Source organism: Lissotriton vulgaris, chromosome 9 (genome assembly GCF_964263255.1).
Source record: "Lissotriton vulgaris chromosome 9, aLisVul1.2, whole genome shotgun sequence".
In the NCBI taxonomy this organism is placed as follows: Eukaryota; Metazoa; Chordata; class Amphibia; order Caudata; family Salamandridae; genus Lissotriton; species Lissotriton vulgaris.
This window is the reverse complement of record NC_141697.1, coordinates 880,110,979-880,124,234: the sequence shown is the minus strand read 5'-3', so window position 1 is coordinate 880,124,234 and position 13,256 is coordinate 880,110,979.

Below are 13,256 nucleotides of genomic sequence, written 5' to 3'. Positions count from 1 at the left end.
CCCTTCCTTTTATGTTTCCTTCATTCCTTTCACTAGAGCTTTCTTTCTTTCACCCATGCTTTCTACCTTCCTCCTCCCCCTCCTCCTGCAGTTCCTACCTTCCTTCCTTCATTCTTTCTGTTCTGGCCTTTTCCCCCATTCATTTCTCTTTCAAATTTGTGCTTTATTTTTGTTGCTCTCGCTTTCATTTTTTCCTTATATTGAGAATGTGTCTCCTTCATTGAACTTCCTTTACTTAGCAGTCCCTGACCTCTAACTGTAAACCCTGCCATTGTATTCCCGTACAGTATTTTATGAGCTTTTTAATGTCAAAAAGAAGAGCGCAAAAGCCTACTAAATGTTTGATGGGACCCAGATTATCAGGTAATCAGTTCCAGTAGCAACTCCCACTTTAGCTCTTAAAGTGAGGATTCAGGTAGCCACTGGTGTGGACCCAGGGGTAAAGTTGTGCTATTTGGAAATGTAGGACAATATAAGCTCTATTGACATCTTAGGGTGTCTGATCTCTCTCTTTATGTTTATCTCTCGGTTCCTTTTGAAAGATTCCGAGGGAGACTGTGTGAAGCCAATATTTTTCAGTAGAATGAACTATCACCTCCTGGTCCCAAGTGCCCTATTAGTGCTGGCTTGGTCGCATCGCTCGAGGAAGCAAGAGGTTTCGCGACGAGTTAATTTGCATGCAGCAGTCGGAAAAAAAGGAAAATCTTTTAAACATGAATTTTAAAGATTGTAGAAAAGAACATCTTAGGTGAAAAAGAATGCGGGAAGTGACATGAAGTGACTGAAAGGAGAATGATGCATGGATGCTGAGCTGAAGTTGTGTCTAATTGAATCCACTCCATTCTACTGGCAAAGACAGCATAAATTACATTTGAAGTCTTAAGAAAGAAAAGAGTATTTATAAAAAGTAGATATGTCCTTCTCAAATGATCTAGACAAGTGGCCATCACCACATGTGATAAAATATAAAACACACATTAATAGAGTGGCACAAATTCGTACTTTACCTTAAGATTGATGCTGGGGCCTTCTTTCCAGTGTACTATGGAATAACAATAGAGTATTCCCGCTGTTGAAAGTACTGATACCAGGAGGATCAGTTAGTTTGAGGTGTGGGAATTCTGTGGCAATTCAAATTGTACCCTGAGAAATGGGGAATTTCTATAGGAATCCCTGTTCTGTTTCTACATTTGTACATTTGGGGCCAGATGTACGACCATTTTTTGCTAACAGGAAATCGGCCCGTTTGCGACAGCAATATTGATCTACCCCATGAACAAACCTTATTTTGAGAGTCAGTACCCTACTACCGACTCGCAAAATAGGGCTTGCAACTCGCTATTAGGAAGGGGTGTGCCAAGGGCATCCCTTCCTAATAGCGACTCTCACTTCAATGTACAATTGTTTTTGCGACCATAATTGCGGTCGCAAAACACTTGCAGTTTACCACCTACTTCTGGTAGTTGATAGGCCACTCATAAACGGTAAGGGGTCCCCAGGGTCCCCTTCCACTTTATGAATCAATGCAGACCACTGCTTACTCTTAAAAAATGAAACAGAAACATTTCATTTTTCTTTTCGAAATGTATCCCGTTTTCCTTTAAGGAAAACGGTCTGCATTAAAAAAAATGCTTTATTTAAAAAGCAGTCACAGACATGGTGGTCTGCTGACCCCAGCAGGCCACCATCCCTGGGAATGCTAGCCGTTCCCAATCGGGTTCCAAATTGCAGCTGCCTCATAAATATTAATGCAATTTTTTTCGACCCCATTAGGAATCGCAAACAGTGTCTGAGACACTGTTGTAAATTACAATTTGCGAGTCGCAGATTGTAAGGGTCGTACATCTGACCCTTGGTTTTTATGGTAATTACTCATTTCGGCAAAATCACAAAAAGTGAAGGGAAGAATGCTTGCCAATAAAGTAGCCACTAAAAATTGCTTGGGGTGGGATTGCAGCCCTTATTTTTTCCCACTGGTCCACCTCATAAAAGATCCAGATATATATTCAACTCAGTCTTGATTCTTGTCTTATAGGACCAGTCGAGCCCAAATTGCCAAGCCAGGCCTTCTACGAACCAGAAAACAAGCAATTCAAGACCAGTTTCACCCAATTTGGGCCTCTTTAATCTCGTGCAGCTTGGTTTTAGTAGCACAGTGAGCATGGGATCATCAGCTGGGCATGCTGTTGGCCACTCAGTGCTTTACATCAAACACTCAAATGCTGATATGATCAATAATAACAAATTGTTTAACCTCATAACGGCTATGGAACGTCCAGCTCAGGTGCTGGACGTTCAATTGCAGCTATGAGGTTCGAACGTTCAATGGCCGACTGCAGCACTCCTGAGGTAGTGGTGCCGTCGGCCACCGAACGTTCGAAGCACTTAAGAGGTTAACCAATGGAAATTGCTCCAGTAGCATTCCAACCCATTAATTATTTTGTTTCCTACCATGCCACCTCAGATTAGTCACAGTCATATGTAAATTTTGATCCTGCTACAAAAGGAACAATTATACCCAACGGACAAGCCAGGTTCTCTCTGCACTGGACCACAAACAACTCACAGCCAGTTTCCGACCCTTTAGGTGCAAGCATTAGTTCCATAAACTCTTAAGTGTTTGCACTCCTCATTTCATACCATTTGACCTGTACTTTTTCTACCAATTTTCTGGTTAAATGTCTGTGAGAAAAAAATCAAGAGGTGCTGTTTTTCTGAGACCCTTTTAAACCTTATTCAGCAAGTCTCCCTCTTGGCCAGTCCAATTGGGATTTTATTCTAACATGGAATGAGGTCCTGAGTCTATCACCTCTAAGACGCTCTATAGAAGTAGGATGAACAGGGTAATCTTGATTTGGCCAGTAATTGGAATGCCGTACTGAACAGTGATTACAAATTGTGCTGAACATCATGCTCTTGGTGTTTTCCATGCACACTTTCTAAGGTAAAATTTGGCAAAATGTGCTCAGGGAAAGCCTTTAGGAAAGCAGAAAAACATGCAAGAATGAGCACACAAATATTGACTCCTGTACCCAGTCCCCATACCAAAGAGTCCAGTACATAATGATGTGGTAGGTATTCACCTGTTACAACGCATTTTTTACAACGCACTACCACTACAACGCAGGCATTACAACGCATACCATTACAACGCATAGCACTGGGGGGCGCTCTAGGATAAGAGGTAAGTTTAATTTACTATCCAACACCTTCCCTAGGGTCCACGGGGACTGGAGTTAGAATAGTAAATTATACTTACCACTATCCAGCACCCCAAAGCGCTATGCGTTGTAGTGGTATGCGTTGTGAATACCGCGTTGTAATGGTATGCGGAGTAAAAGTATGCGTTGTAACGTCATACATCCGATGTGGTAATACTGGGAATTCCTGCAATCCAGAGTATTAGGAGACGTGGGTTCTGCTTGACTGCATTGGTTGGCAGGGTATGATCAATCAATTGACATGGGTCTCCATATTGCCTTGCACATCTAGGGGCGAGCTCATGGAATTGGCACTGGATTACGCAGTTTGCCTCCTCTAGTATTTCATGGTTTATAGGATTTGTAGAATCCATCGTCTCCTCAATGGCATCCATTTTGTGGATGAGCTGAGACTGGGATACACAGCTCATCACCTCTAGCCTTAGATGGCCCATAAGTCTGGTAGCTAAAGAAGAGCTATCAACCTCTAAGATTGAATGGACTCAGGTAATGTTGATCACCTATGAGGCACCACAGGTTTTGTGGATGAACTCGGACAGAGATCCAAATCTTATCATCTGCCATTTTGGTTGGCATATGGGCTAGCAAGTTTGTGGCTGATCTGATAGACAACTTGTCACCTCTAGTCCTGGATCATTCAAGGATTGATACAGTGGGGAGACCTTGTAAGCTCAATGACTGGATGGTCTCTGTGGTTTGGGGTATTGAGAGAGAAATAGAAGTCCCCACATATGGAGAAATTATATCTTTGAATTGACACATGATTCAAGAGCCTTACAAACAGAAAAATTAATGTCTCAGAATATTAGAACAGAAATGAAGCCCTAGGAAATTAAAAGACTGGAACAGTTTGCAAATGTAATCTTTCAAATTTCACTTCTAAATCTGGATGTTTTAAGCAGTGATCTTTAGTTGTTTTTATAAATCCCCCTGACTTCACCTTAAGTAAAACAATTTAGCTGGGTCCCCTTTAAGAAAATCTTATCTCACACTTTCTTACATCTTATAAATCAAATGCTACATATTGCGAGCACACTGAAAATATTGCAGTGAGTTAGGGAACAATTCCTTCTAAAAATAAGCAATTGTATATTCAGTAGTGTTTTCACAATAACTATAATCAAGCCAAGCATTAAAGGGTTGCACTTGGAAGATGTAGTGGTCAGGGGTCCTGCTTCCACGAGTCCACACCGGAACACACTCACACGTTATCCGCAGGCCAGGTGTGGCCTGCGGGGGTTAATAAAAGGAGGGTGCGCTCGAGGCGGTACTTCCGACACGAGTACATGTGTGTCGAGTCGTCATTTCAAGCTGGTCCCCAAGCGTCTCATGATTGTGCTTCAGGCCTGACACCTAGCTGTGCAGCCAGCATCGCACTGGCGACGAGGGGGGCTGTGACCCTCCCTCCACCTGGCTGCTGGCTCCACCTGCCGTGGCCGAGCACCATCATCGAAGGCTGGGACCGCTGCTCCGGGAGCTGCTGCATACCGCGCTGGTACGCGTGCTCCGTCTTGTGGGTAGGTGCGCTCCACTGCTGAATGGCAAGATTCTCTGAAGGGCCCTCGCACTGTCACATGCATTTCAAGCCACCCGGCAGCTCCCACACTCGCGCTGCCACGCACGCCATGCCTGTCTCTGTTCAGTCCTTAATCTCTGGGCACCAGCGCTCACTCACGCCTACAGGCCTCCTGTTTCCCACGTGTACAGTGCGCAGAAACCATGCCTCCTGATGCAATATAGGGGCTTTGAATAAAGGACTGTAGCACTCTCACGCGCTTCCAGCCTTCTGTTTCCCACGTGTGCAGTGCACGGAAGCCACGCCCCCTGAAGCAAGATAAGGGGTGCAGCGTTGGGAAGGAACTCCCTGCCCTAGTGATCCCTAAGGATTTGTGTCCCACACTGGTGCCACCTCTCATTTGGGTACAAGTGCCTGACGCATAGTGCCCATTTCACCTGCCTACCACCCCAACATGGAGGACGAAGAGCAAGCCTCTGCACTGGTTCAACAAGCTACAGCACCGGCCCACTTTCCTTTCCAGCATGCGACCTCAGGAGTGCTGCCACCATTCAGCAAGCAGGCGGACCCAGTAACTGCGTCCCCCAGGTGGAAGATCTGGATTGAACGCCTCAATAACAATTTCGTGCGACCCGTGAGACTGACAAAGCCATCAAATGCTCTTTGCTCCTACACTATGCTGGGGATGAGATCTTCAAGCTCTTCAAACATTTACCAAACACAGGGGCAGCGACGGACTACACCGCAGCAGTCACCGCTCTAGACGCACATTTTGATCCCCAGCTTAACCCCGATTTTGAACATTTTTAACTTTGGCATGCCCGCCAGGGGTAAGGGGAATGGATGGACACGTTTTACGCCTGATTAGGTGAACTTGCCAACACGTGTACAGAAGATGATCAACTGAAAGAAATCAGGGCCCAGCTCATCCAAGGATGCCGTAACAAGATCTTAAGAGGCCTTATCCTGCGCCAACCAAAGATCGCGCTGGATGATATTCTGATACTGGCGAGGTCTCACGACCTGTCGGCCTCCAGAGCAAACACAATGGACCAGGCTCTCACTAAACCTCAAAGGCGGACTGTTGCAATCAAAACAGAACAGGCAGACACACTCAAGACAAAGCCAAGAATGGAGTCTTCCCGAAAACCGAAGCCTGAAGCCTTGAAACCGCGATGCGGATACTGCGGCCATGAGCCACGTCCTGCGCAGGGGAAGACCTGCACCAACTGCAGGATACCTAATCATTTTGCCACGGTGTGCCAAGGGAAGAACCGGGGCCGATACCGCAGAGGTTTCAGACCTCTGTCACGGGCGGTAGACCTCTGTCACGGGCAGTATTACAACTATCTGTGGCGGAGACAGCGCCACCAGAGGAGACTTCCAGGACCAGCCAAAGATACCAGGGGCCAATTGATACATAGTCGAATGAAGACGAGGAAGACGTATACCTGATATGCTTTGCAAGAGAACTCAAGCGCCGCCGACGGCCACAGCCTACCTGCATGATCCAGGTCGCCGGCACAGAGATAAAAGCAGTCATCGACACTGAAACATCGGTGAATGTAATGGGCCTCCAACAATATCGACATCACAAACCAGAATTTATGCATATGGAGCCAACACCTCCCTTCCGCTAAAAGAAAAAATATCAGTCCCGATCAAAGCGGATCACCTAAAAGTCACGGCAACTATACACGTGATCGACAGAGAAGCGGACACCCTATTGAGCAGTCATACCACAGAGGACCTGGGCCTAGTATCCTTTGCCAGAGACATACAAACCCATCAGGTGGGAGAACTACTTGACCAATTCCCCGAATTTCTTCCAGGGGCTCAGTTGCATAAAGTGTGACCTCCATCAAGTTACACATTGACAAGACAGTCACCCCAGTTGCTTTACTGGAGAGCCTGGAAGAAGAAGGCGTGATCGAAAAGGTCTCAGGACCGACACGCTGGGTGTCCCCAATGGTCATCGCAGAGAAACCTAAGCAACCAGGAGCGATACGACTCTGTATCAACATGAGGCTGCCTAACAAAGCCATTAAGAGAGAGTGTCACATCACACCAACGATGGACGATATCATTGCTGATGTCAACGGGTAGAAGTGGTTTTCAAAAGTCAACTTAAATCAGGATACCACCAACTGCCATTATCCGAAGAAAGCCGCTACATCACCACCTTCAGCTCCCACCTAGGACTGAGACTGTACAAGCGACTAAATTTCGGGATATCCTCTGCGGCAAAGGTGTCCCAGAACACGATACGTGAGATGCTGTCTAGCCTACCAGGAGTACTAAACGTCAGCGACGATATCCTGATTCATTCAGCAACCGCAGCTCATCACCACAAGCATCTACGCAGCACACTGAAATGCCTGAGCGAACATGGGGTGAAGCTTCACAGCGAAAATTGTCAGTTCTTTCAACCATCCCTGGAATTCTTTGGGTATGTGTTCAACCAAGAAGATATCCAGGTGGACCCGGGGAAGTCACACGCCATCAAAAATGCCCCCGCTCCAACTACCCCTACAGAAGTAAGAAGCTTTCTAGGGATGGCTACCTATTGCAGGAGATTCATCCCAAGCCTGGCAACCCTGGCTGAACCGCTGAGAGCTCTTACCCGGACAGATACCAAGTACCAGTAGAGCCAAAAGGAGGAAGACGCATTCCAGAGGGTTAAAGGATGCACTCCTGGAAGAAGACACGCTCGCGTATTTCGACCCAGCCAAGAAAACCGAAGTACTTGTTGACTCCAGTCCAGAGGGACTCGGAGCAGTACTGGCTCAGGAACAAGAACCTGGCCAGTGGGCAGCCCTATCTTTTACTAGTCAGTCAGTCAAAATACTTTATTGCGATAACTTAATATCATATAAAGGCAATGGCAAAGTATAAGTTGTTTAAAATACATATACAAAAAGTACATACTTTAAAAGCAGTTAAAATACTATAAGAATAAAAATCATACAGCATGTTACAATTCATATTAATATAAAGTGCAAAGTGCAAAATGCAAAATGCTAAAAACCCCAGAAAGACAGACATAACTAGGACCAAATATGTCCCTGTTACAAGTCCTATTATAATTACAAAGTGCCTTTTAAAGTGCTCAGTCTGTACTACTAAGGAGGGTAGCCGTATTTTTTAATCTAATATTCCTGCTCCTAATAGCACTCACCAGGAAACTAGCCACATGAAACATAATCTTAGGAGTCTGTAGAAGCTGTAAATAAATAAGAGCAGGTTTAACTTGGATAAATCCAGCCTCCTTAAGGATAGGCACAAGGAACTTTCTCCTTGCATCTATGTAATGACTACAGAACATCACTAGGTGCATAGTATTTTGTTCGGAGAAATGATCACAAGAACATGGTAACGCCTTTTCTGGGGTGCTCCATACAGGATAAAAACCAAGATTAAAATGTATCAAGTTAAAACGAAAGCGAGTTAAAATGAACCTGTGGTAAGGGTGAGTCACCATGTTCAAATAATTTTCTGGGCCGTCAGGTATAGATAATATGAGACTGGCCCTAACACTAGGTTTTTTCAACTCACGCTCTTCTCTCTCCAAAGATAGAAGCTCTCTCATTGCACACTTTGTGAGCGCAATATCTTTGGGTGTTATAGATTCTATTACAGAATATAACTCTGGCCTCCCCAACCTGGAAAAATGTTCCTTGATGTAAGTCAACCACCTAATGTTGTTAGCTTTGTCCAGACACAGACAATCTCTCATAATGATATGGTTTAAAGGGATTTCTTTGTTAAGCCACATCGTCAGCCATGCTACTAAAGGTGCTGTTTTTATCAGGTCTGTGATGTAGCTTTCCCCTAATTCCATGTGAACAGTGTAGGACGGGGTCGATTGTGGGACACCAAGAACAGATCTAAAAAATGTATTTTCCATGATCTGTAGGGGATCCAGTCCCCTATATCCCCAAATTGAACTGCCATAGGATGCCACTGAAATACATTTAGCCTTATAGATTTTCATTATGGCTGCGATTGGCCTGGCCCCCAGTTTCTTAGAGAACCCCTGAAGAGCTGAAGATGTTCTTGCTAACGAGGTTACTCTGTTCTTTACCTGGGGTCCCCAGTTTCCCTTCTCATCAAATGTGATCCCTAAATAGGGGAAGGAGGTTACTCGAGCAAGCTTCTCCTGTCCGCAGAAAAAAGTTTTGTGACAATTTTTCCTTGCTACGCTGCCCATAAGCATAATTTGGGATTTCTTCGCATTTATTTTCAGATCAAGTGAAGGTTTCAAAGGCGTCCAGAAGGCGTTGGAGCCCCACCCCGGTACGCGCAAGAAGAACCGCGTCATCCGCGTAAAGGAGAACAGGGATCCCCTGTTCCCCTGCACGCGGAATATCGGGGGTCACGTCCCTAAGAGCAGGCTCCAAAGCATTCACATATAATGTGAACAATAGGGGTGCCAAAATGCACCCCTGTCTGACCCCTTTTTCTGAAGAGAAAACATCGGTACACCTTCCACCCGTGGTAACTCTAATTTTAGCTGTAAGGCCCGAGTGCAGGTGAGCCAGTAAATTGACTATTGTCCTATCCAAGCCCATTTCCAGCAATTTTAACCAAAGCTTTGATCTGTTAACCAGGTCAAAAGCAGAGGAGAGGTCCATGAAACCGAGGTACATGGACCCCTCCTTAGCCTTGGTGTATTTCTCTATCAACAGGTGGAGATTAAGACATTGGTCCTGGGTGCTTCTTTTAGGTCTAAATCCATATTGCACATTTGTCGGAATACTGTTCTCAGTAGCCCACTCATTTAATTTTGCTAGTATGACTCTTCCTAAAATCTTAACTGATGAGTCAATCAATGAGATTGGTCTATAACATCCAGGATCCTGCCTGTTTCCCTTTTTAAACACAGGAATAATTATAGAGGTTTTCCATGACTCTGGGATATTATCATGACTTAATGCATTAAAGACCCTGCAGAGTAGTCTAGACCAGAAATTAGGGAAGCATTTAAAGGCGCCTGCAGGTACACCATCGGGTCCTGGCGCCTTTTTCTTCTTCTATTGCTTGTAAAACTTCTGTTACCTCAAAGTGCAATTGGTTCCCGTTGGCTATACTGTCATCCTGAGCCCCAGGGTCTCCGCTACTGTGGTCAGAGTAAATATCACTAAAGTGTTTTATCCAACCTTCATCAGGTATGTTAGTTTCAAGGGGGGAATTCTCCTCCCCTGTAAATAAAGGTTGGTTGACGATCTTCCAAAATTCTCCACTGTTTTTCAATATTGCTAGATCTGATAGCTGGGACCAGGCTTCATCTTTAATCTCTTTTTTCCTATCTGCTATGGCTTTTTTATACTGGGCTCTACAGGTAGTGATACGTGCAGGAACTTTCGGAACAGCCTTCAAAGCATTTAGCAGTGCAGAGTGTGCTTTTGAGCATCTGTGATCAAACCATCTTTTGATGGGCAATGTCTTCAGTTTAGGGCCAACAAGCAGTCTGAGATTAATCTTACTGCAAATGCTACCAAAGGCAAGTATCACTTCCCTATTGTGAGCCTCACTAGATAGGCACACACCAACCTCATCCTCAGCATCAGAGAGTACCTCTTGTACAAAGGATTCTGGAGTTATGCTATCCCATTTCAATCTGCGACCCTGGTCTTTGACTTTAAGTACTGGCCTGTTGACGCAAGGACCATCTTTTCGCCCTATGAGATCAGTAGTTACTAGGACCAAGGAGACAGGATTATGATCGCTAAAAACAGAGACCACAGTTTTGTACATTAAAACCTTACCTAAGAAACACAATGAAATGAATATATAATCAATAATATAGCCATTGTCTGTTACCTTAAAAGTAGGGGCCCTAACCCCCCCCCCTCCCCGCACCCGGACTCATATAAGTTCCATCTTGCTAAAAAGTTTTCTAAAGATTCCCCCTGTTTATTATGTTCAAGGTGGATAGGCGAACAGTTAGGAGGGGATTCTTCTTCATCGCAAACACACATTAGTAAACACGGGTGTATATTGAAGTCACCCAAGAAAATGATTTCAAAAGAGTTTACATTTTCACTGTAGACTGACAAAAACTGATCCAATCTATCTAGACTATGCAAAGTACAGTCAGATGCATTGGCGTTATAGAAGTTTATAAATAAAATATTGGGATATTCTGCTGAAGAAAGTTCAACAATTAAGCAATGCTCGGAGCCTGAATCACATTTCTTCAGGCGACCTTTAATATCTACTTTAAAAAGGCTTAACAGGCCTCCCTTGGCTCTTCTTGCAACGCTGGACACTGCTGGAATACAAAAATGACTATAGCCATCTAATGAAAAACTATTTTTTGTGTCCCAGGTAAGACATAAAATCTGACCATGCCACATTTCCTACTTTTGCCTTGATTCCTGCGATATTCCAGGTAAGCATACTAAATACAGGTACATATTTCCCTTCATGGCTATTTTGTTTAGGCAAAAGTCAATCATTTTGGTCCAAAAAGGATAAAGGAGCATAACGGTTAGACAGCAAAAGAGGTTGTGCAAAAGGATTTTGGTGAACTGAATGAGCTGAATAGTTTACGGTATTACGGTTTTGGTCTTGGCCCCATCTGTTATTCGTGTCCCAATTATTGTCCCACCCGAATGCAGGGGTCCTAGGGTAGGTGACATTCTGTTGTTCTCCATAGAAAAATTTTAGGGTTAGTGGGACAACAGTACCCTGTCTACGTTGGGGCGGAAGTAAATTGGTGAGGATGTTTGGCAAAACGCCTGTATGTGAAAAACTCACTGCCACACAATCCCCTTTAAATTTTTTGGGATGATTTCCTAACCAGGGAACCCTTTTTGCAGTCTTGATCTCCCGAGCCAGTTGCTGCCCATCCCCCCCCCCCCCCCACCCCCCCCCCCCCGGAGCTAGCTTCATGTTATTTGTGAGCCATTGCAATGCCTTATTTGACAAAGAGGTGGGAGATTCTACTATACCTCCTTCTAGGGGGGGAACGTTGGCTAATACTAGTACAACAGGTGAAGCTTCAACTATAAATTGTAAAGGGTCCGTTGTCTGGGCTTGTGCTGAGGGGATATCAACTGTTAGTGGACCATCCCCTTTACCAACTGTTTCATTAGCATTCGATACCGGTAACTGCGTTGGGGGATTATTGTGCAACAGTTCATCTATTCCTTCACCAGCAGCATTCCCTCTAGTATTATTGCCCAGATTACCAACCAACGTAGTAATATTTTCGACTCCCTCCACTACCTTGTTCTGCTGTCCTCCCAACTTTTTAACCTCGGTTTGTAGTTTATCTATTTTAGCTACTAGAGGTTTAATGATGGCTTTAATTTTACTTTCAACCAGCTCAGCAATTTTTAAAAACAAGTCATCATCAGCATTATGTTTAACTTTCCCCTCTCCATTTTCCTTTAGTTTAGCCTTTGGGGTATTTGCCCTCTTCCTCCTTGTCCCCGACCGCAACCCTCCCCGTTTTGGCTGATTTTTTGCATTAGAACGTTCTGGCCGAGGGGCGTGGTCTGAGGTGGACTGCTCTTCATCTGAAAGACACGCCTGTATCTCCTGTTCAGAGTCACTGTCTATATCGTTCTCAGGGTCCGCAATAAGTACCTCGGGGGCTGGCACTACATTCTCAAATGAATTGCTCCTGCCCTGATTAGTAGGAAGGATAGGACGATCCTTGGAATCAGTCTCCAAAGGTATAATGTCATCAGTGGGAGGAAGTATGGTAGGGCTCAGGCATCGTAGGTCTGGTGATTGACTCAACCCCAAAGATTCTCTCCTCTGTATATTTATTTTTTGCACAGTTTGGACCAAGTAATTTTCCATAGTGTTTGTTGTAGTAACAGCGCCTTTTTTCGGCATCCTGCCACTATAGCCAGAAGACTATCACCTCAGCCTTAAGTATAGGTGAAATATCAAATACAAAAACGTCTTACTTGGTTGTTAGAGTATTCCTCGAGCGTCCACCAGCGTTACTGGCCCTTTCCCTGTCGATTCCTGCCGATGAGGGCCGTAGAGGGCCCGCCCTTTGCCCGGGCTTAGCCCCGGGCGTCCCGCGAGACGGGGGTGCTGTTTAATTTAAGCACCTCCTGTCGCGCTACTCTCGCGGTATTTGCCGCTAGGGGTTGTGGGGATTGTGGTCCACCCACGCTCCGCTCGGCGGCCAGACCCCGAGTTGGTTAGAGGAGTCAGGCGGCGGGAGGCGGGCGGGCAGAGCTCCTGGCGCAGTCCTTCCTGTGGCGCTGAAAGGCGGCAGCAATCCGTTTTTGGCAAGGTACGATTTCAGCAGGCTTCCCCCTTACTAGTAAGTTGCTCACCCCCACCAAGACAAGATATGCTCAAATCATGCGAGAAGCGCTTGCCATAAAGTGGGCCTGTTGACACTTCCATCTATACTTGACCGGACAACCCTTCACAGTGGTCACTGACCACCAACCCCTCGTACCACTCTTCAAAGGTCAGCGCCTCATCCGCCCTCCCGGATCGAACGATAGGCAGTTCAACTGCAATCCTATGAGATGGAAGTTGTG